Source organism: Notothenia rossii, assembly GCF_949606895.1.
Source record: "Notothenia rossii genome assembly, chromosome: 6".
NCBI lineage: Eukaryota > Metazoa > Chordata > Actinopteri > Perciformes > Nototheniidae > Notothenia > Notothenia rossii.
In genome coordinates, this window is record NC_136909.1 from 62,296,604 (window position 1) to 62,318,983 (window position 22,380).

Sequence of the window (22,380 nt, forward strand, 5' to 3'; positions counted from 1 at the left end):
CAACAAGTTATTTCAGGCTTTAAATCAAACTATGTTGTAACGTCTAATTTCAAATTAAGCCCACACAAGTCAGTAATGTTACTATGATGCCTTTTTGTAAAGTAAGTAAAAGTAAACGTACATTCATTATTTATTTTGGAATTACCTTTAACTGAAAGACACCAGCCAGGAGCCATCCGGTGCTAAATCACTCTGAACAGTGTTCCATGTCAAGGGTCACAGCAGAGCATTGTGGTCTATTGATCTCCATTAGGGCACTGTCTGTCCATCTGTATAGAGATTTATAGTTTCAGATAAGGAGGTCAACACAGAGTCAAGGTGGGCATCGCTGAAATAAAATAGTGCTCTTCACTCACCTGCTTTATGCTGTTTCCAAGTGCCCAAACTACTAATAACTCAATTTTAATATATACACTGAACAAAAATATAAACGCAACACTTTTTTTTTTGCTCCCATTTTTCATGAGGTGAACTCAAAGATCTAAAACATTTTCTTATACACAAAATAACCATTTCTCTCAAATATTGTTCACAAATCTGAAAAAATCTGTGATAGTGATTTTCTCCTTTGCCGAGATAATCCATCCCACCTCACAGGTGTGGCACATCAAGATGCTGATTAGGCAGCATGATTATTGCACAGGTGTGCCTTAGGCTGGCCACAATAAAAGACCACTCTGAAACATGCATTTTTGCTTTATTGGGGGGGTCGGGGGGGGGTCCGAAAACCAGTCAGTATCTGGTGTGAGGGTTAGGGTTAGGGTTAGGGTAATGTTGTGAATCGAGTGGCCTGTGTTCATCATCCATAACATACGCCTGCCCATACCATAACCCCACCACCACCATGGGACCATTTTTGGCCATCAGTTATTTTGTGTATGTAGAAAATGTTTTCGATCTTTGAGTTCATCTCATGAAAAATGGGAGCAAAAACAAAAGTGTTGCGTTTATATTTTTGTTCAGTGTAGTTATGATAAATTAAATGTATCCTAATGCGTGGATTTAGTTTAAATATATTCTGCAGATATGACAGTCTATTTAATCACACATATTTTAGTTCAAAGACTGACTAATCAAGGGCAAAGTTTAATGAAGACTGTACTGACTAAATCTTAAAAAACACAAGGACTCGGAAGGATGGAGGTTACACATACAGATACAATATAGAAAGACAAAGGACAAACATGCAGCGAAGTGTTTAGGTCTGATAGTTGGTGCACCTGGCAATTGTGGCGAATGAACTATATATATTTATTTCCATCATTGTAAATCCAGCACAGGTTATATACTCCAGAAGGCACACTTTAAGAATAGACGGTGGCAATCCAATGTTGCTACATTTCTGTGATGAATGGGCGAGACGCATCAAATATATATTAACTTGTGCTTCTCATATTCTATTCTACTCTATCAGGTTCCAATGAACTCTAGCTTAACATACCAAGGTGTTCTTAGAGCTTTGTCTCAAGTCATACTCAGGAATCCACTATTTCAAAAATAAGCAACTAGTTGGTTAAACATAGTGTTGTATTTGGCAACCAAACAAAAACCAAAAAACAGCTTAAAGGGTCCCTATTATTCTTTTTGGGGGTTGTCCTTTTCCTGTAGTGTGTTATATAGGTTTGTGTGCATGTAAATGGTCTGCAAAGGCTAACATCCCTGTGTTCCCTTGTTACATTCCCTACTGGACTAGGGGAACCAAAACGAAGTAACAAAATATAAAATGACCGGGCAAGAGAAAAAAGGAGAGGAAAGCGATTGCTGAAGCAAGCTGATGTTTTAATTAATAAAAAAAAGAAAAGAGAGGCTCCCCAGCCAATTTGCAAAACAAACTTAAGTAACTAAGAACAACTTTCTTCTAAAAGAAAGTGACTCAATTAAACAATACACAAAGGTAAACTGGAGCACATCTCCCAACAACAAACAAAACACAGGTTAAACTAGGCCTCAAACAGAGACACCACACCACACCTCACCTCACTTCACCTCACCACACCACACCACACCACACCACACTTGCTGCACACATGCAGCCCAGAGGAGAAGGAAAGGGAGACTGCAGCCTTCCTCAGGTCCTTTATGGAGGGAGACAATCAGGGGGAGAGGGGGAGGGAGACACACCCAAACACAACACGGCTCGTAACATCCCTCAAGAGGGAGTTTCTCTCCCACACACTTCACCCCCCCCCCCCCCCCATGCCTGAAACGTCTCAATGTTAGTCCTGTTAGTTTACTTCGGTAACATAGTGACATCACTACGTTACATTGCGCTTTTATTGGCTAGCGCTCCAACACATTGTACGTGATACGCTAAGGGGTGGGAAATCTCTAAGCAGTTGACCAATCACAACCAGCCAGCTAACCAATCAGAGCAGACTCAGCACTTGTTTTCAGACAGAGGGGCAAAAGAGGTGCAGAAAAATTGCATCACATACGAGAAATCTAGCTGGGGATATAGCATGTAGGGAAGTTGTGATTGATGAAAATTCTTCATTTTGTTTTATATTTTATTGTATGCACTATTGTTGAAAGGCCCTTCAGCGTGGCAGAGTAAGATGCTGTGCAGTGCTTGTCGCCCCTCTGCCTTTATAACCCTGTTTATGTCAGCAAAGGCACACAAACAATCCCTCAAAGGTCTTTATGACTGCTCTTGGCTTCACAAATCTTATGGATAGGCTAACATAGATCACATCATGAAGGCCGGTGTGTTAATTTTACTCTGTGTGTTTGTGTGTGTAGAGCTTTATGCTGGACAATACATAAAAAGAGAAAGAAATAGAGCCATAAATAAGTAACGAGGGGCTTGAGAACACGATGCTTCCCAAGCTCCAACAAGCATACACCAGAGGTCGTAACTCTTGCACCGATTAGCCTTTTCTTGTTTAACAGGGGGCTTATCTACACTGAACAAAAATATAAACGCAACACTTTTGTTTTTGCTCCCATTTTTCATGTGGTGAACTCAAAGATCTAAAACATTTTCTATATACGCAAAATAACCATTTCTCTCAAATATTATTCATAAATCTGAAAAAATCTGTGATAGTGAGCACTTCTCCTTTGCCGAGATAATCCATCCCACCTCACAGGTGTGGCATATCAAGATGCTGATTAGACAGCATGATTGTTGCACCGGTGTGCCTTAGGCTGGCCACAATAAAAGGCCACTCTGAAACGTGCATTTTTGCTTTATTGGGGGGGTCTGGGGGGTTCCGAAAACCAGTCAGTATCTGGTGTGAGGGTTAGGATTAGGGTTAAGGTTAGGGTTAGGGTTAGGGTAATGTTGTGAATCGAGTGGCCTGTGTTCATCGTCCATAACATACGCCTGCTCATACCATAACCCCACCACCACCATGGGCCACTCGAAATGGAAAGAAATGGTTATTTTGTGTATATAGAAAATGTTTTAGATCTTTGAGTTCATCTCATGAAAAATGGGAGCAAAAAAAAAATTGTTGCGTTTATATTTTTGTTCAGTGTAGTATTTAATGGGCTGATTTCAAAAACAATAAATGAAGTCATTCAGAATCTGCTGAAGGCTAAAACCATGCTACGACTGATGGCAAAAACAAAGTTTCTTTGTTTCTTACAGAGGCCCTATTATGCTCATTTCATCTTCATATTTGTTTTATTTGCATCTACTGCGACATGTCTCCGTGCTTTAATGTTCAAAAAGCTCTTTATTTTTCTCATACTGCCTGTGCTGCAGCACCTCTTTTCACCCTCTGTCTGAAACCAGAGCCCAGTCCGCTCTGATTGGTTAGCAGGCCAGCTCGTTGCGATTTGTCAACCCCTTAGAGAAGTCCCACACATTAGCAAATCACGTACAATGTTTTGGAGCGCTAGCCAATAGGACCGTGATTGTGGTGTCATTATTTTTATACCCCGTTTATCCAGGCCCTTTTGCATCTTGTTTTATGTACATATACGTCACACTGTGGGACTGCGAGAAACAGTATTTCAAGATTTCTGTATGTATAACACATGTAGACATTTTGACAATAAAGCTGACTTTGACTCACTTTGACTTGATAGTCTACTACAGAAGTAGTATACAATCATTGGATTAATTTAATCTATTTATAATGTTTGTATTTTAGCATTGCATTGCCTACCAACCAAAGAATAATACAATTTACATTGTATTATGCAAACTGACACACAGTATGAACTCATTTACATTTTGGGGAATTCTCTGAAATATAAATCTTTTTGCATCAGATTGGGTTTATTTTAGTTGTTTGAAAACTGGACATGTATAATTAGATACAGAAACAGGTGAATTCGATTTTTCAGTGTCAGCATTAATTTGATGAATACTAATATTCTTTTGACTTGTGACAACTATAGGCATGTTTTCAAAACATCAATGGCTTCCCATTATTGGCTTCAAATGTAAATAATAAGTCCATATGTTCTGCTTTGTGTTAACATGTAATGGTTTTGTCAGTGAAATGAATGACAATATTGGGGTAAACAATTGAAGTATTTGGATAGTAGCCAGGTCCCAATAGAGAGGCGAAGTCCCGCCCATCTACTTCCGACCCATGGGACCCCGGAAGCGGAAAATTATACATTGACGTCAATGGAGAGAGAAAAGTCATCTTTCGATCCCGTTTGAATTGTGCCACGAATGACACATATGATGTTTGTCAAATTAAAAGAACATTTTGCAAGTCAAAAAAATAAAAATGTGTCGTAAAACTGTGAAGTTACAATTTTTTTTGTGTGAAACCGCTCAGTGAACTACAGGTCTCTGGTCTCGCACAATACGCGTCACCATCACAAAGATGGCTGTCACGTTAGTAAATTTCACCTGTTTCTTTCAGAATGAGGCGAAAAAGTATAAAAAGAGGTGAAAATCACTACAAGTCTGGGCATGTTGAGAGCTGTACATACACGAAAGGGAGCGGTTCTGTAAGAGCCAGCATGCGGGACCGGCTTTACAAGGTTTCAGTGAGTAATATGAGTGCAATGTCTAAGGTTAATGTCAGCTAGCTAACAAGGTACACTAACGTGTTTTGTTTTAGCAACTAGTTTTCTCCTTAAGAACTTTGTGGTGTCTGTGTATGCTGTGGATAACATTAGTGTTCACAAGAACAAGATACACTCCCGTGTTTTGTTTTAGTTGCTCTTCAGATTGAAGCGGCCAGTTCTATATCGACTATATGTGTGATCTCCTTTTTACATCTCGTTGTGTCATTTGAGTTTATTTGCTGTGTGTAGATTCAAGGATTTTGGTTATCTTGTCCAGGGATGCAAACTTGTCACCTTTCGGCGAAATTCTCCGTTTTGAATCCAAAATAGGTCGTTTTTATGATTCCTGTAGATCTGCAATAAAAATATTTTTGGGGTATGGGAGGGGGTCTGGGACCCGGATTAATGTGCGGCCGCGAGCTTTTTTTTATATATTATAATGAAGCGCGAGCTGTGTGCTCGAGTCTTCCTGCCTGTCGGCTCTGCTCATGATGTATAATAAGCCTCTGCTGCTCGGCGATGATGGTCTAGCTTCAGCAGCTACATTACCTACGGTGCGTTCGTTAATATTAACTGTGCGTCCGGAGTCACTGTGGCACAGACTGGACCGCTGGTGAACAGCTGTTAGAACGGGCCGTTCAGGTGTTCAGAGTAGAGCTCCCTGTCGGAGCGGCAGAGCGTGATATGCACTGAAAAGTTTTTTTTCCCCGTCGCAATATTATCGTTGAGCTAGCTTACTAGCATACATTGTCACTATCTGCTAACGTTAGCTTTAGCCTTTGTTTTCTAATCGTTTTTTTCATAGGCTATAAACAGCAGTGTTGGGCAAGTTACTTCCAAAATGTAATATATTACATATTACTTATTACTCTCTTTTGAAAGTAATAAGTTACATTACAATATTACTGTCTCTGAAATGTAATGAGTTACACTACTTTAGTTACTTTTTAGTTACTTTCACCAAAATAACCGCAAAAGAATGGCTAGGTATTTTAAATGCTAAAATGTAGTTATTGTACATCCAGTGAAGGGCAATGTGGTATAGCATAACAACTGTAGGTCCTTAAGGCTACTAACAACTTTTATTACACGGCTTAGTTGAATACTCGATTCTGATTGTAAATTCTTAACATGTGACACGTTGTTAATACAGCAGTGCAGGCCACTGTCAAGGACTATAATGAAGATCTCTAAGGAGGATCAAGAAAGAGAAAGGAAAAGAGGTTAAAAGACGGAGCGCTGGACGTCAGATAAATCACCAGAAGAAGGCAGAGAGGAAGTAAACCATAACAGGACACGGAATGGGCTCTGTAGTTTGTTTAGTATATGGCCATGTACAGGCCCGGTTCCAGAACAAAATGACTCAGGGTGCATCTGAGATTACAGGGGGCGCAGCAGTAGTAGCTTTACATGAGCAATAGTGGCCGGCAACAGCAATGAAAAATAGCATTGATGGTCCCCAATGAACAGATTATGGCATTTGTTATGTTTTGAAACCAAGCAAGTGAGAACATTTCAAGTGAGTTAAAAGTGCAATCCTGAAATATTTCATATAGTCCAAAGTGGGCTATGGCAAAGAAAAGCACAAAATCTTCAAAACTGTACTGATAAAACAAATGAGAACATATTGTAAATCAAGGCAAATATTATTTGAACCAGCTCATGGTTTGAAATGGCAAACATTGAAAAGCAAAATTATTATTAAAACCATGTACTACATCACCTTGGTCCCATCTCTGGGAAGAGAATATTTACTGTGCTTAAAAACTGGTATCACATCATCATGTGAGGTTGACTTTGTGACCTGGAGAACATTTCAGCTGCAACATTAGCTCGTTGATAAGCTTGGGATATGAGATATTTTTGTAGCTATTCGTGGTGAAGGCATCTGTGCTATTGTATGCATTATTTTTGACCCAACATTTATACAGGCATGGCAGAATATGGCACTACTTTCACATGAATATTCCATTGTCTATTTGTATACCACGAGCTGCAAAATGACCGCCTAACCCCACTGTACAGGCAGGTACTTGTTTAGACATACCTGGGCAGGCTGTTTTGCCGTGGTATCCTGGCACCTGCGGGCCGCAGAGGGGCGGCGTAGTTTCGGGCGACGAAGACTGCTGCTCCGGGGGCGAGGGCGGCGAGTCAGGCGGGAGTAAGCTAGTGTCCACAACGGAGGGTAACGTGATGTCCCCATCTGACCTGTTGCTACTGTCTGCAGTAGATGCAGTGTTGCTGACGTTTAGTGATGGTTGCTTTAACCATTTTCGTATTTGATTATCCACAGATGTGTGTCACTGCTGTGGAAGCACTTTTGAAATGATGCACGCGCAGTGGAGCAGGTCACGCGCACCTGACACAATTTGTTGTTTGTATTTTTTGCTCTGTTCTCTTTTTTGAATAGAGGGTGCATAACATTCAACTGCCCCGAAGATCCCGACGCGAAGCCTGAAGGGTAAACACACCTGGTTTACTAATCTACCCGCACAATTTGTCTGGTGTCGGAATGTCTCGCTATGTTAGTACATTCAACAAAACACCATTTAATGTTGTGTTAAAATGTGTTGTAACTGCGTTACTGAGCATTGTAACGGGTAATATATTACCCACATTTCATTAGTAACGCGTTACATTACTTCGTTACAGCAAAAAGTAATATATTACTGTAACTCCGTTACTTTTGTAACGCGTTACACCCAACACTGATAAACAGAGGTGGTATAAGTATATATCTTGAAATTGATTAAAAGTAGAAGTACTCAGTTCTTGTACTTGAGTAAAAGTAGAAGTACCAGAGTGTAGGAATACTCTGTTACAGTAAAAGTCCTGCATTCCAAATGTTCCTCAAGTAAAAGTAGAAAATTATTATTATCAAAATATAGTGAAAGTAGCGACAGTAAAAGTAGTCATTTTGCAGATTGGTCCATTTCAGAATAATATGATATGTTTTATAATGACTGATCATTAAAGTGTTATCAAAGCTGGTAAAGGTGCAGCTAGTTTGAATGACTTTGTATACTGCAGGCAGGGTAGCTTTTGGATTTACTCCAGGTGGAACTAAAGTCTGATTTAACACTTGATTATATTTCACATCATTCATCCACATCTGTAAAGTAACTAAAGGTATTACATACATGTAGTGGAGTAAAAGTACACAATTTACCTCTGAACTGTAGTGGAGTAGAAGTACAAAGTAGCAAAACATTGAAATACTTAAGTAAAGTACAAGTATCTCAAAATTGTGCCCAAGTATAGTACTTGTTGAGTTTATGAACTTGGTTACTTTACACCAGTGGCTATAAAGATAGAAAAACTAAGCCTTGCACAGAGGCATGAAAATACATTTTCAAAATGCTCAACAGTGCTGCCAAAATTATAAACTGACTGCTACACAATTAAAATAAATGCTTTTTATATATTTCTATTAGATGTGACTCTATGGCGTTTCTGTTAATATTAACACTGCTGCTTTAGTTGTTCTGACTGCTAAAATCCTGTTATTCCTAATTTTAAAGCCGATATTCTGTGGGGTCAGGGGGCTCGGATCCTTGTCACCTTTTTCATACCTGATGAGTTTGCATCCCTGTTGTCAATTTGTTTGGTTATCTAGGCACAGCTGTGTGTGACTCCCTCTGGTACACTGGTATGTGTTTTCCTAATGTAGAGAGCATTGATTAATTAATAAACTACACACTGACTCTAGATCCTGACCAAATCTTTATTTTTTGATCAAATGTTTTTCAAAAAAATGTATTGTATATTATATAACAGCTGCACATCACAGACCGGAGTCTCTGCTGCTGTGGACCACGATGGAGGCGATCATCCTCCCCATCCCCAAAGACCCTGCATGGCATGGAAATCTCCTCCTCCTGGAACAATTCTACACCCAGCATATGCTCCCTGTGTTGGCCAGTAGAGAGGAGGACATTTAAATAAACATACTCTTAACACCCTCGGACTCTGCGTTGTGTTTCGTATGTGTGATGGGGTGTTATGCAGAGGGGAGGAAAACAGGACACAGCAGATTGGGATTGTGGTGGAGATGCTGAGCAGTTATTTAATTGTTGCGTGTAATTATTATTATACTGCGTGCTTCTTAGTTATTCCATCTTTTGCTGTAACATGGATCTGTATGTAACTCTATATTTACTTGTTATCTACCACACTTCCTTCTACATCATACACCATCATTATACATGATGGTGTATATAGGATATATATTTATTTGTATACATATCTGTAAATTGTATAATTTTATTTTTCGTATTTGGGATTTCTCTTTTGTCCACTCAAATACACTTGGCCCTTTCTCTTTTCCATGTGGAAAATGGCAGCTGCATATTCTGCTTTTCTCATCTGCTCCCTGTCTGCTCATCTACGATGAGAAAATTATATAATTAATTACTAATAATCATTTAAACCTGTTATTACCAATATTTCACAAATTCTTCATGTAAACTTAAGAGCACAGCTGTATGTTGAGTATGTCAACTTTGCTTGGTTCATCTTACTGGGGGGCAGCTACATGGATGTCAGTGCAGTCCACAATAATTTTGCAGCTGAAGGCAGAATGAATTTATTATTGACTCAGAATGAAGCACAACTTCATGTCATACAATACATTGACTTTATTTGTAATTGTGTAAAAAAATATGAATATTGATTAGCAAGCAGGACCTGCAGGAACAGAGAATGGTGATGGATGGAGCTGGGAAGAGAGAAGAATAAAGAAAACAGATCAACTTTATTATCGGATATTAAAAATTCAATTTCAAAACAAGTTGCCGCTCCTACAGTTTTCTAGTATGTAAAGATGATTTCACATGACCAATGCAAAATATCACACTCAATACATGTGTGTCTCTGGGGGGTGCATTGTGCCTTTGATGTATATAAATAATATACCATAACCAAATACTATTACGTACAGTGGAAATCAGGTTACCAGAGCAGGTCAGTCCAGTGTGCTTGTTCCTCAGGGTCTCAGCAGTTACAGGTGAGGTAAAGAAAATAAAAGAGAAAAAGGTCAGTAACAACACTTTAAAGTAACAACACTGAATAATTATCTCTTTTAATAATTTTCTCTCAGTAATCACTCAACTACTGTCTTTCCAACAAACAGATTGACTCACTCTCACTATCATCACAATGAAACACGTCCAGAAGAATGTCATGCAAAGCTGCCTGCCTTCCTTCCTTCGACTCTCCCTGAACTGCCTGATCTTTTAATGGTCAATGTTAACCATTTGTGCAGATAGCATTAAGTAGAAAAGATCGCTGATACTAATGTGGGGTTAGCCTACCTCCCGCCCCCTTAGCACCTGGTGGAGGGGGCGATAGGCTACTCTTCAAATGTTTCACAAAATACTTACCATCATGAATACTCTTACTGTTTAACATTTTGGTTTACTTCGTGTTAAGGCTAATACAAATGACAAGGCTAGGTAATGTAATATAATGCTAACTAACATGCTCGCTACTAGCTAGGTAGCTAACTTGACTATGTTCCATGCAAAACATGTATATTACCTGATATGTTTGGTCCAACGACTCCTGGTCCTTTCATCAGACGGGAAGCGATAGAACGAGCAAGTGGTATGATCTCTTTTGTGATTACAACCTCGTACAAAGCACACAGGCATCTTGTAAAAGTGAATTTATTGGAGCAATCTCTTATATTTATTGGAGGGAATAAATCAGTCTTCTTCTTCCTCTTTGCTTTGCGAGTCACAACCAGTCTTGGAGCATTATCGCCTATTACGCGACCCAGAATGCATTTAGGATTTGTAGTCTTTCTAGTTGCGTATTATTCATAGTCTTATATTTCAGCAGTTTTACGACAAACTGTGACTTTTTTTGCATGGAAATGATTGTTTAAGATTGACAAACATCATATGTGTCATTCGTGGCACAATTCAAACGGGATCAAAAGATAACTTTTCTCTCTCCATTGACTTCTATGTATAATTTTCCGCTTCCGGGGTCCCATGGAGGCTCCCGGAAGGGGAGGGACTTCGCCTCTCTATAGCCCTATGCTGACAGCTAAAAGCTGCAAGGGATTGTGGGTGAAAAATTAGACCCATGGATACCAGTAGCGTGGCCCGGGAAAAAAATTAGGGGAAGCCAATAATACGTCCTTTCTTTTGGGTCGGGGGTTTGGTGGTCAATGTAATAACGTAACCAGATGAGTGATCATTTTACACACATTTGTATCATACAGATGCAGGACTTACACACGCCTGTTATCTGACCGACAGGTCCGCACGCACTCTCCAGCCGAAACTCTATTAAGCATTCATTCACAAACTAAATCAGGAGACCTTTAACGTTTTACGTCCGATTCGCTCCCTTTTTCCTCGCTGTACACAGCTCCAGTTTGGGCATTGGCCTGTCATCATATTTTATTTGTTGTTGCTGCTGCTGTAGCGGAAATTTAGTACAATTATTTTTGATTAAATACTTCAAATCTCCACCCTCCATAATTGTACTTGCTTCAGTTGCTTGCTACTTTCTAACGGCGGTGAGAGTGTTGCAGTGACTCTATCTATCTTCTATCGATTAGATTTATGATTCAAAAATTACAAAAGTAGAGTAGACATGCAGATATTATCCAACTGAACAAAACGTGCATTTATGTAACAGGTTTGTTTTCCACTGACCTTATTTCGAGCTACTTTCCAAAATCCTATGGAGAAATCCCATTGCTTTTTTGTCGAGGGAAACCGAGCGCAGCTTACTTTCGGGTTTCAGGACACATCACTGCAACACTAAGTTGATGCGATTTGATTGGATTGTGAGGCAAGGGAAGCCAGCCGCCTCTGGCTTCCCTTGGCATGGCCCTGACTAATCACAGGTTGGCAGGGGCATGACGTGAGCCTTGTCTGATTGGTCAATCCCTCCATTTTTTTTCGCCAAGGCAAGCCAATTTCGGCTAGCCTCCTCTCGCAACAGTGAGTGCAATCTACTGTTTTACCATAACATCTAGAGGGGCGCTGTTTCACTCTTTGTAAAAACACTCAATGAGAATGGGGGAGAGATGGGCCGGCAGCAACACACAACAAAGAATTTCCGAAACTAAACAAAGTGTTTTTATTTATTTATTAAAATTATAACAACAATCCGAAGAAAAAAAGGGGAAGCCTGGATTCCCTTGGCCTCCAGGAGAAAACGCCACTGATGGATACTTGTGAAAAGGTAACAAGTGAGGTAACCAAGGTAAACAGCTGATGCAGCACATCTGAAGGTTAATCTTGTTGTATGCATGTGTGAGTGTGTGTCCACTCAGCAGTGTGTGTCTATGTGTTCTTCTGTGTGCACACACAGTGGGCGGATCACGGTGTGATAGACTTGTAAGTCGTCTAATGCCATTCAGCCAATTTATGCTAACAGAAAATGACATTGGTGACAGTCCAATTCAGCGAGCCAGTCCACTGACTGTGAAGAGGCCTGCTATTGATCCACGCAGCCTGTTTTCAGAGCTTCAATTTCACTGGAAATTAGCTGGATGACACCTTGAAGATGTTTCAAGCTGTTTTAAAGCTTTAGAGAGAGGGTTTACAAATGAAAGCTGAATACTAAATACTGTCAGGCCCTCAAAGGCTCTTCTCTGGCACTCTCTGTATGCATAAATACTGCATGTTAGTATTTATATTACATTTACATAATGTAATAAACACTTAGCCAATACAAATGTAAAAATACATGTGAATAATCAATTTTTTTCTTTTTCAGAAAGTTTTGATTCCAATAGGCTGGTTATGTCAGCCTTGATGCATGATTTGCTTTGCTCTTTTGAGGTTTTCCCTTTCCTCTAGATCATTACATAGGTTTTCTTGTATGTCTGCAAAGGCTAACATCTCAAAGTTCCCTCCATAGGGATTTCTCTCACAAACTACAGATCGGTCTCATACCTCCATTCCTTTGATGGTCACATTGGCACACATATGGAACATGAATGGCCACAGTTGGACTGTTGCCGCACCCCCACACACAGTGTTGCAAAGTTCCTGACGTTTTGCTGAAATGTTTCACAACCTATTTGTGCAAATTTTAATCATTCTTATTCCTATAATTAATAAGTACTCCTACCGCTATTTAAAATGTTATTGAGATTGTCATAAGTTCTTGTTCATACCCTGCTTTTTCACATAAAGGGCATGTTGTAGTTGAGTTAAATCGAAGTATTTAGGACAAAACTGTCAAAAGATCTTTGCCATTAGCGCTGTGACTTTAATTGACTTCATATTAATGCTAGACCTCTTGTCTGCAAAGAGATGAATCCATTGCTGTTAAAAGACTTACACATTACTGCTTCCACTTTTCTTGGTGAGGCTTTTATGACACAAGCGTAGTCAGTGAGCAGGCCCAGTTGGTGAAGTATTGCGTTTATTAAATGTGTGTTTTATTGTTGACAGTATCCTCAGTTGATCAGGTGAGCAGGGTCTCACCTCAGTGAGTGATAAACTGACACTGCCAAAGAGAAGAAAAAACAAGAGGAATGATTAAAACAGAGAAGGAGAAAAGGGAGAAGACAAAAGGGTTGGTGCTTGGTTGGCATGCACCACAGTGATCATCATCCTGAGCCACATATTTTACCTTGATCACATCTCCCTTTGCTTTGGTTGTTAAAAGCCTGTAAACCTAATGGAGCCATAAACAACTCTCTATTCTTCCCTCTGTCAGTTTTATAGATTGCCGTTTAAACATAATTCAAGATAAACGGCCGTCTGACTTACATTCATTTTGTTCTATAGAAAAGTAAATGATTGCCTTTCAGTTTGTTATGTCAACCATTAGAATTTTTATGATTTTTTATCCCCACTTTTAATTTGTTACACCTTTGATGGTGCAGGAAACAAATGGCATGGATATCATCGGGCCATAAGTGCTGATTTGATACATACATGAGGTGGTGCAATCAGACAGGGGTTGGGGAACACAAATTGACCACCTTTATCTCCTGAAAGCGTGGGGAAGTGGACTTGTGTTATGGTAGTTTTTTCGGGGTGGGGGCGGGGGGGTTTGTTGGTTTTAAACACATGTTGTAAAGGCAGGTTTGACGATGCTACTAGCTCAACACAACCTAGCCTAATCAATACCGTGAATGAATCTCTGTGAACAATAAGTTGCTGACTGGTGAACATTATGAAGGACAGACTGCTAACCAGCTTTGTTATTGACGAACAAAGATTTCCAAATCATAGCGTATCCAATGGTGATCCTAAACTCTTTTAGGACTTTTACCTAGATCGTGTCTGGGTAACAGCCATTATGTTATTTGACACATTTTGCTAAATATTGGGGTTAGGGTTTAAGAATATTAATGGCAAGCTAAGAACCTCCTCTTTCTAACGGTGTACAACACTCAAAACATGTTTCCAGTTTAAAGTGACTGATTTTAGAAGAGAAAGTCCTATTATTATTATTACAGGTCTAAATGAGAAGTATTGGTAGGGGAAATCATTCTGTATTTATAAGGAAAATGTGCAGCTGTGAATCGGATGGTAAATCAATTATTTTGTGGGGCTTACAAACATGAAGATCAAAAATATAGCAGAAAAAACGCCATAGCTTGGGCAAATAATAGAATGATGTGTGGAAAACGAGTTCAAGATAAGAAGAATGAGAGAGGGGGAGCATACCGTGATTCTGGCTTGATTATTGATATCCGAGCAAATTGAGATGAATTGTCTCAGCACAGGAGAGCAAAGGCTCAGTAACATTTCAAAGGAAACGTGGTGTCAAACAGACTGCAGAGCCCCAACCACCACGCCTTAGATCTTCTCTTCTCCGTTTCTTTACTTTCCATCATCACTCTGTCTTCATTCGCTACCTCAATCCCTTTAACTCGTGTTCTCTTTCATCTCTTTACCTGGGTTTCTACCTTTCCCTGTCCACCATCTTTTTGATTGGTTAAGATGCTTGTTAGTCTTTCATCTGTGAGAATGGTGTGACCAAGGGCAAAGGAGAAGAACATCCAAGGTTCAACTTCTTTCTTATGTCTGTGTCAATGTGTCAATGCCTAATAAACCACATACATACAAGGAGTCACTTTTTTCCACACATGCAGAAACCGGCCAACTCTCACACTCTTTAACTGTCAGGTGTTACATTTATGTGCGACACTGAACAGCTTCCGATCTAAGAATAGCCACATAATAAAGATCCCCAGAGTTCTCTATCCAATTGAAGCAGAATCAGATGGCAAATTGGCTTAGAAGAATTACTTTCAAGCCCCAAGGTTCCCTCTGAGAATGATGCATCATGGGATACAACATGAGGCTGAGCCAGCTGTTAACACTTATAAACCAAAATGTGAAGTTGATATTGAATGATTAAAGCAAATAAAGCAAGTGCCGGTAAATAAAGGTAATCTGGTATTGAGCTAGAAGTTGCCAATCAGAGGTGAAATTCTCCGCCTGTCGTCAATGGCATTCTGAGGCAAAACATCAGCAATTGGTTGAGGGCAACGGCAGCTAGACATCTAAAGTACCTTATATTTGTTTAACAACCTGCATAAGCGGCAATAGTCGTTTTTTGGCCATGGCTGACAAAATGTTAGGATGTTACATTTTTAGCAGACTAATCCAAATGTGTTATTGTGAAAATGTATTAGCTGTATACTTTTTAAGGTCTAAAGCCATATGCTAATTGTTTAGTAATTCTGTACACAGTGGTGCTTTTTACCTTTTTATCTTTAGTTAATGTCAGCATAACAACAACCTAGTTAAGCATTTTACAATGCCAACACTTATAACATACACATGAGAATCAAACAATAATAATAATAATAATAATAATAGCTTGGATTTGTATAGCGCCTTTCAAGGGACCCAAGGTCGCTTTACAAGTAATAGGGCAAAAAACAAACGTAATAAAACAAAAAGTCAGACAGGCAAAACAACAGATCGATTTAGGGGCCAAAAGCCTTGGCAAACAGATGGGACTTGAGGGCCCTTTTGAAGGCGCCGAGTGTGGGGATGTTGCGAATCTCCGCAGGGAGAGCGTTCCAGAGGGAGGGGGCTGCCACACTGAAGGCTCTTTCCCCGAAGGTTCTCAGTTTGGTGCGGGGGGTGGTAAGCAGGCCAGAGTCTGAGAACCGCAGGTTCCGGGGTGGGGCATGTGGGTGAAGGATGTCCGATAGGTACTGGGGGGCAAGGGCATGGAGGGACTTGTAGGTGAGGAGGAGGGCTTTGTAGGATATGCAGGACTTGACCGGCAACCAGTGTAGGTGGATGAGGGTGGGAGTGATGTGCTGCCACGGCTTTGTGTGTGTGAGTAGCCTAGCAGCACACTTTTGGACATACTGGAGCCTGTCCAGGGTTTTGTTGGGAACCCCGAACAGGACACCATTGCAGTAGTCCAAGCGGGTGGTGACAAAAGCATGCACTAGGGTTTCGGCAACCGACTCCGAGAGGGACGGTCGGAGTCTGGCAATGTTCCTTAGGTGGTAAAAGGCCGATTTGGTCACAGATTTGACTTGGGAATGGAAGGAAAGGGTGGAGTCGAGGATGACACCCAGGTTGCAGGCTTCAGGAGATGGGGAGATGGAGCAGCCGTCGACCTCGAGGACGAAGTCACCAACCTTCTGGAGCAGGGCCTTGGGTGCCACAACCATGAGCTCTGTTTTATTGCTGTTCAGCTTAAGATTGTTGGAAGACATCCATGTTTTGATGTCATGCAGGCAGTTGATGAGAGACTGAGGGGGGGGGGCTGGGAGGATGGAGTGGTGCTGAGATACAGTTGGGTATCATCAGCGTAGCAGTGGAAATTGAGTCCATGATGTCGGATGATCTGGCCGAGGGGGAGCATGTAAATGGTGAACAGGAGGATCAACTGAAGCTTTGATGTAAAGTCAAAGGATCAGCAAAGTTATATCACTTCATTCTGTGAGGACGTGAATTTTTCAACCGAAGGTCATGGCAGTCCGTTCAAAAGTCGATGAGATTTTTTCTCCAAAGCAAAAAATATAGAGGTAGGGTCAGGGGAGTCGGGGGATGACTCTGTACAAAGTGTTCTGCTCCTGGAGAGCAGCCTAACTGACAAAAAAACCAAACTGCAAAAAATCCTTCTGTCTCTGAATATTATTCACAAAAAAAAAAGTGATAGGAATATCTCCTGCTACATTCTTCTCTTCATGTCTCCTCGCCTGCAGTATGACTATGCAATTCAGTGTGCTTGTATTTAAATGTGAATTTCATATCAGCTTGTTCATCACGCCACGCTACCCTCTGAGTGCGTTCGTGTCATGGAATATGGACATGCGTGCTCATTCAAGGGGTAAAAATCACAGCGTGTGAGTAAGAGCAACCCTGTCTCCTAAAAATTACGCTCCCACAGAAATAAACTGCATTCTCAATTACGTTTAGCTAGAAACTTATTTTCTCCCACGTTCCGTTTGTTATGAACATATCTTATTGTCTTGGTTATAATAATGAGAAAAGTCACTTATAAATATCACACATTTGAAATCAGTAGGCGAGGCTGTAATTTCGCCAACTGTTACTCTCATGCGCGAGGCAGAAAATAATAGTTTTAACATGCCAAAAAGCTGCTGTGTCGTTTATTGCACCTCAAACATTAAAACAGATCCAGAGTTCCGTGTTTCTGTACTTCCTCTAAGAAGAAAGGACAGTAACAGAAGACCTCTGTGGCTTCAGGCTTGGTCGCCGTTCAAATGACAGCGTTGGTTTCACCAAAAGTGGGCGGGGCTGTAAAGTGACGTAGATTTTACTCTCATCTATTATTCAAAACCATTCTATTTATTCTAACGTAAATTACATGCCAGTGTTTTATCTTTTTATTTATTTGTTTTTATTTTAAATCGTATAATGTCAGACTTTTTTTCCCGTCTGTGAGGAAAAGAAATGGGGCTTAGAGCCTCAAAATACTGAAGTCTGTATTTTTGAAAATCTTTTTTTCCTTCTAATTTGTTATTCTTTTCTAAATAACACACTGTTATTTACTCAACAATAACACACAATTATCCTTGTTTTTAATTTATTCGTTTAATTCTATAATCTTGGGCTTTTAGCATGCTTTTTAGCCGTAAATAAAGTCACCGGAAACAGACGTAGGCCTATAAGGGACATTTCGAACGATAGACAACACTGTCACTACCCGATCTGCAGCTCTGCCCGATCTGCAGCGCGCATGTGCGAGATGGTCCGCCATATTGGAGAACTCCGGACGGCAACCCAAGAAGGACACTTGACACAGTGGCTTTTGGCAAAGCTGAAAAATAAAACTCGAGAGAGATGAGTTATTGTTATTACAACGTGACTTCACTATTATTTAACAACTCTTTTTATTGGGTTCTTTTAATTGGGGTTAAGTACATTGTCAGAATAAGTGAGAAATGGATTTAACTTCTGTTAGACAGCCATATGCCATACATTTTTGCATACATTCACAGTAAATATGTATTCAGTATGATAGCTGTCTAACAGAAGTTGAATCCATTTCTCACTTATTCTGACAATGTACTTAACCCCAAATAAAAGAACCCAATAAAAAGAGTTGTTAACTGTGTCAAGTGTCCTACTTGGGTTGCCGTCCGGAGTTCTCCAATATGGCGGACCATCTCGCACATGCGCAGTACAGATCGGGCAGGGGGACGGATCGGGTAGTGACAGTGACCACCACAAACCCACTGAACAGATTACCCAAGATCCTCAGCTTGAAGCTCGTTGATTGGATGTTTTTGCCGCAATGCATGTTGGGATATGATGTTAATGTGATATGTTATCCGAAAACATTTTTAAAAAATACTTTATTCCGAGTGATCTTGCTTTTCTCTTTGGAAGTCATCACATAACGGCATTGTAATACACGGTACGGCTGCATTAAATATTACACATCTGCCGTAGTTCTTTATTTATAGAGCCCTGATCAGAAGACTTCTGGACAAACAGGAGAACTGCCGCCAAAACTGAATATGTGACGTGGATCATAAATATATCAACAATTAAACAACATCTTGCATTTCTTTTCACAAAATATGTCTCCTCGCAGTATCAATAGTAATTCGGCTGACTTTTATATTTGATCCAATTGGTAGATTATATTTACACCATAACGGTGCACAGCTGATAGAAAACGACTTGTAGTTTTTAAAGATATTACTGATTTTCTTTGAATATAAGAATGTAAATACTGAGTTGAGAGAATAGTCAGGGGATTTTGGTGATGGGAGACACATCTATGGAATCACAATTTCAATAGCTTACCATTAAATGACGGATATGCCTTTCTGTCTATGATGTTTTACAAATCAGATATTAATGTGTAGAAGTAAAACATGAGAAATAGTATAGCAGTATCCTGTAAAATTATGTAAAAACATGAATAAAACTACACATCTTCAGATGTTATACATACATAAGTGTCCTACACTAATAATACAAAGTTATTATTAGTATGCTGTGTGCACCTTGTGTGCACCGCCTAGTGGTTAAAGCACGTTATTGAATTATTTTTGTTGAATAATGTTATTTGATGAAAAACATATTAAGAGTACATACTTTCATAGGGGGAAAGTAGAAGGTCAATGATAGAAATATAGAATATAAAAAATCAAGAAGATACTGTAAGTGATCTCTACAATAAAACAGTTTAGTGCAGGATGTACAAAGATATTAATAGGAGGAGGTGCAAAACAGACAAACTAATGAACCTTTATTAATACATTAAAGAATACTTTAGGTTAAGGTCTTCTTTCAAATAACAAAAAAGCTTTGGGGGTATCTATCTACAGATAAATATTAAGCCTGACAAAGTACTTAACGTCTATTGCTTTCTTACAATGTTAACTATGTTGAAGCACTTATTTTAACTGATATTATACACATTAATTATACTCTTATGTATTTAGATAGTATAAGAAATGTGCAGAATTTGACAGTTTAATGGTGGAGGTATACACACATATTGATAGATGTCTTGTCGTAGTTGTGTATATGATATGTCAATAAACCTTAGGAAATCTTGAAAGGGATGTGCAAAATAGCACTTATACCGTTTTTAATTAACTATTAGTAGAGAATAACGAGTAATTAATATACTTTATAGAGATCTGCAGCTAAATGTTTAGTCTTCTCAAGCACCAACTATCAAATAGCTCTCCTGATTGTTGGCACTTGACAATCACCTTTCCCCGAATTTTACTCAGGTGTAACTAAAGTCTTTTTTTCCGGATATCATATCGCATTAACAACCCCACATCTGGCGTCGCAGAGATCTTCTGTTACTGTCCTTTCTTCTTCGAGGAAGTACAGAAACATGTAACTCTGGGTTTGTTTTAATGTTTGAGGTGCAATAAACGACACAGCAGCTTTTTGGCATGTTAAAACTATTAAATTATTCTGTCTTGCTCATGAGAGTAACAGCTGGCGAAATTACAGCCTCGCCTACTGATTTCAAATGTGTGCTCTAAAATGATATTTATAAATGACTATTATAATTATTATAAGCAAGACAATAAATGGCAAAGATATGTAGAAAATAAACGTATTTAAGATACGTTCATAAGAAACGTAACGTGGGAGAAAATATGTTTCTACAAGATATGTGGAAAATAAACGTATTTGAGATACGTTCATAACGAACGTAACGTGGGAGAAAATACTTTTCTAGCTAAACGTAATTGAGAATGCAGTTTAGTTCTGTGGGAACTTAATTTTTAGGAGACAGGGTTGGTAAGAGACATACGGCATAAAAAATGATCACTGCACTTGTCACCAAACATTGCATAACGTTGTATAACATTAAATATTAAGCATGAAGGAGCAGTTTCTGCTTTTGAATTGCAACTCTAGTGTGTGAAGAAACATGTTCTATTGTCCTATGATATAGTGGTGCAGGAATGAGTCCTAAATTCACAAAAGAGTCAGCATTATTGCACTTCTGGGCTCCATCGTCTCGGCGTCAATGAGTTTTAAGTTTTTTCATCACTGCACTATTCTATTCAAACTTTAATTTCTTGTGCAAGGTCTGAAAGAGCAAAGCAGAAGTCAGTTAGACAATCTACTACCTAATATAAGGTAAAGGCACTTGCCAAAAGCAATGAAATGAACCTATTTTCTTCAAACAAAGGTCAACTTGGTGAACTGCATTGTACTAAATAAGGAAACACAAAATTGGAAGTAAATATCTGCACAATGGAATTATAATTTAGCTTGAAGAAAATCTTTTCATTCTTGGTGACACATTTGCCAACAAATCTACACTCAGATGACTATACAAATTATTCCACACACGCCAGGAACTTTTACCTTTATCAGTTAACCTCATTGCAAATAAGTTAAATCTACTCTAAAGAGGCTTTCATTGCATCAATGTTAAAACAGGAAGATGTATATGATCCAGGAGAGAAGCCCATTACCTGCTCCCACTGTTTGCATTTTATAGTAGTCTCCTCCTCTCCCCTGGGGAATCGTTAACACGTTAACGCGGCATATTCTGCAGCCTTACACCAATTAGGCTTGATTGAAATGGGTGGGATTACCATCCTAACTGCCGAGGTGGGTAAATGAGAAGGAGTAAATTACACTGTCTGTGGAGCCTAAGGCAAAAAGCAGTATGTAATGGATGATGGCATCTGCCATTATATGGGACCAATGAGAAGTGTGCTTATGTGTGGGATAAAAAGCAGACAAGAAATTGAATGCTACCTGCTGTATTATCTTTCTGGAGTTGCAATTGTGCTAAGTGACACACTGATACAGAATTAGGGTTAGGGTTAGGGTTTTGATGACACACCAGTGCTTTTCTGGTGTCACTTTAAAAATAAAAGCCAGGCCTATGATTCACCAGGAATCCAGCTGTCACAGAATCCCAAAGCTTGTCAATTAAAATATATAGTTGACCAAAAAACAGCTCTGTTCGCAGTTCTGTGGCTATTGTATAAGCACTTGTGTATACACACTGTACATGTATGCTTCCATCTCAAACCAGCAGATTTCCGCCTTGCTGTTTTTTGAATCCGCCAATCAATCATGTTGAAAAGAATGGCACATATTTTAAAACACAATGCCCTTGAGCTTGGCCAAATCTGAAGAAAATCCCACAAAACATTCCGAAGATATAAATAGAGATATAGACTATTACTAGAAGAGAACCTTTAAGATCCCAGTGACCTTTGATCATGAAATGTAATTAGTTCATCCATGAAATTCCCTTCAGGCACTCTTGGGATATACCTCAAAATAATTTCATATTGTTTTCCGCCCCAGTTTAGATTTAACAATGCCCACTTCTGACTTATGAAAGAAGCGATGCAGCATTCTGGTTGAAAAGAATGTCCGCATCCCTATCCAAACAACGCTCAACTAAAATTGCGTCTGCTCTAGCTTGACGCAGTACTGCGGAGCTACGCCGGTGCTTTCATAATGCGGG

General features: G+C 39.5%; 1 long non-coding RNA gene across 1 annotated transcript; it reads left to right on the forward strand.

Annotated features, from left to right (window-relative positions):
- Positions 1-4,568: 4,568 nt before the first annotated feature.
- On the forward strand, positions 4,569-10,339 carry LOC307044899. The gene is made up of 2 exons (XR_013809734.1): positions 4,569-4,956; positions 7,003-10,339. It is a non-coding gene; the product is annotated as an uncharacterized lncRNA (long non-coding RNA).
- Positions 10,340-22,380: the final 12,041 nt, after the last annotated feature.